Source organism: Crocuta crocuta, unplaced genomic scaffold (genome assembly GCF_008692635.1).
Source record: "Crocuta crocuta isolate KB4526 unplaced genomic scaffold, BGI_CrCroc_1.0 scaffold132, whole genome shotgun sequence".
NCBI lineage: Eukaryota > Metazoa > Chordata > Mammalia > Carnivora > Hyaenidae > Crocuta > Crocuta crocuta.
The window spans coordinates 2,074,585-2,077,540 of record NW_027528611.1 but is presented as its reverse complement, the minus strand read 5'-3'; the positions used below and the strand labels follow the sequence as shown (position 1 = coordinate 2,077,540).

The window sequence follows — 2,956 nt, the reverse complement described above, 5'->3', positions numbered from 1 at the left end:
TGTGTGTGTGTGTGTGCATTTTTTGCATCAGATCTTGTGCATGACTTCTAACAACCCGCTCTTTCACCCTCTTCAGGGCAGAAGTCCTTCTTTAAGGGCATACCTGGCTACACACTGAAGTGTATGATTGGAAACTCTTTTTTTTTTTTTTAAGTATGGAACAGTATTAAGCACTTAGTAGGTGCTTAATAAATACTTGTTGAAGTCTGCTGTGGAGGTGGTGAGCTAAAAGTTATAGGGGAAAAAAAAAACAGAACTCACTTCCCAACAACAACAACGAAAAGAATTATTTTATTGTGAAGTGCAGTATCACAAAACTTTAAATAATTCAATACAGGCTTTCATTAAAAATTTTTTTTTTCCAAAGTAAACAGACAGACAATGTCAAGTCTATTTGAAATGCTTGAAAGCCAAGGGGATTCAAGGCGGGAGGAGGCTATCCTTGTCCTCTGCTGGACATTTAACAACGCAGCCTTTGGGTATGTGTATGTTGGGGCGAGGGCAGCATGGAGAAAGGGAGGAGGGAACTGGTCCTGGGGTGTTGGCCTCCTTGGGGCCTTCTGAGGTCCAGCTGCAGTCCTGGCCCAAGTCCAATATCAGGTAGGCAAGGGAGTCTGTTCTGTGTCCTCCACTCCTACCTGGGCTCCTATGCCAGCATTGAGGAGAAGACCTGTCCTCCCTGAGGTCAGCTGTGTTAGAGGAAAAAGGCCGGGCATGTCTGGGCAGAGATTTCTAGACACTGAGCAGTCCTAGATGTCAGTAATTGTAGCTGTTCCCAGCCCGAGTTCTAATTTTTTGTGGGATTTTTGTCCAAATGAACATTCTGTTCTCTGCAATTTTTAAAAAAGATTTAAAGAGTTATTTTATTTTACTATTTCAGTTTATTTTTTTAAAGTAAGCTCTATGCCCAACACGGGGCTTGAACTCAGACCCCAAAATCAAGAGTCGCATGCTCTACTGACTGAGCCAGCCAATCAGTAGAGTCAGAGAACAGAGGTTGTCTGCAATTTTTTAAAAGCTCCAACTGCAAATGTTTTAGGTGAAAGGAGGCAAAATGGGGTGCAAGAGGGGCTGGGAGTGGGAACTGGGTGGGAGGAGGTGAGCACCTCACTTCTGTATCTGTAAGAAGCACCAGTGGACATTTCCAGAATTGTCTTTCATCAAAGTCACCTCAGTACCCTGCCTGAAAATGAAGGGTGCTGGGTGTTTCCCTCTTCCCAGAGCCACTGTGTAAGAGAGGGCAAGGAGCAGAAGGCTCTGGGTGGGGGGCAACAGACCTGTGCTCTAGGGGCACCTGGGTGGCTCCGTTGCTCACGAGTCTGACTTCGTCTCAGGTCATGATCTCAAGGCTCGAGCCCTACATCAGGCTCACTGCTGTCCAGGCAGAGCCCGCTTCAGATCCTCTGTCTCCCTTTATCTTTGCCCTTCCCCTGCTTGTGCATGCTCTCTCTCAGAAATAAATAAATATATTTTTAAAAAATAGGCTTTTGCTGCAATCATAGCTATTTATTTGCTGTGTGACCTGAGTCAGATCACTGAACTTCTCTGAGCCTCAGTCTCCTGTAGTTCTGTGGGCCTTGATTTCCTCATCTGTGCAATTAAGGGGGGGTGAATCCCCCTCCTGGCCTCCAAGATGCTTTGTTAGGGTGTCTGGGTGGGTGCTTCAGGCGGTGCTTTGGGACACAGGTCTAGTGACAGATCCGTTGGAATGGTGATGCTATAGTGCGCTTTTCTGGGAATTGCAAAGTGAGGGACATCCTTTTTTATTACTTATGGAGTTTTATTTATTAAGGGTCACCCCTCGTGCTCTTTTTGGGGCCAGAAAGGGGGCTCCTCCTAAGAATGCCATCCCTTCCTGGGGAGTGCCAACTCACATCCCAATTAAAACAACCCAGATGTGTGGCTCAGTTAGTTTCCCCACTAACTGTGTCAAGCACACAGACCNGGAGGGGCAGGAGCCGGGCCGGGGCCGGCCGCTCTGAGCGGAGCCGAGCGTGTCCGCCTGTGTCCGTTCACGTCCGTGCGTGTGTCCTCGCGGGTGTATGGCGTGTGTGCTGTCTTCACAGGTGAATGCCGTGCGTGGGTCCGTGCGCGGGTCTGGGTTTGCTCGCACGGGTGTCTCTGTAAGTGCCCGTGTGACAGAGGTCGCGCTGTGGCGGAGACTCCCGGAGGTGGGAGGGCCGGAGTTGGAGGGATCCCCTGCCGCGCTCCCCTCCCGTTGAAACAAAGCTGGGCGGAGGGGAGGCGGGGACCCGGGCGTCGCGGACCCCAGGCGCCCTTAGCCTTAGCGGCGAGCGGATGAAGCCCCTGAGCGCCGCGCTCCAGCAGGGGCGGGAAGGCAGAGCCCAGCAGGTTCAACGGCGATCCGCTCCCGGGCAGTCCCCGGATCCAATAGGTGCCGTCTCCCCCCACCCCCGACGCCGCCGTGTCCGCCACCGGCTGGGTGCTGAGGTCAGCGCGGGCTGTGTCCCTGGTCCTTGGGAACGTGTTGGTACATGTCCCTCCAGGGCAATCGAGGAGGTGACTCATGGTGACAAGGAGACCCCGGGAAACGAACCGGGTGAGGTCAGAGCCCCTCCCGGGCTGGTGGGGGACAGTGGCGCCCCAGAAGTCCGCTTCCCGGCCCTCGGCGGTCTCTGACCTAGCTCCCCCCCCTCCCCCCATCAGCACAGTGACCTATTTGGCTGGCACGAAGTGTTCTCAGGGAAGCCGGGGACACCAGGGGGTCCAGGACTGGGTGTGCGGTCCCCGCCTCGCCGCGCGCCCTCGAGGACGCGGAGCGGTGGCCCTGCGCGGGGCGGGTTCGCGCCAGCCAGTCGCTGTGAGAAGAGCAGGAGTCGGACACACCTCTGTTCCACCGAGCCCGCGGACCCCCCGCCCAGCCTGCCCCTGGGTCGCAGAGCCCTGCGCTGCGGGGCGGCGGGGCGTCCCGGGAGGGGAGGACGGGGTGGGGGGG

At 54.8% G+C, this 2,956-nt stretch overlaps 1 protein-coding gene across 1 annotated transcript in view; it reads left to right on the top strand.

The window, feature by feature from the left end:
* The first annotated feature begins 1,957 nt into the window (after positions 1-1,957).
* The window catches only part of CDKN1A (cyclin dependent kinase inhibitor 1A), an 8,911-nt gene continuing 7,912 nt past the window's right edge, over positions 1,958-2,956 (top strand). The window contains exon 1 of the mRNA XM_077754893.1: positions 1,958-2,066. The gene's annotated coding sequence lies outside the window, so the exon portion shown is untranslated. The remainder of the gene's footprint in view (positions 2,067-2,956) is intronic.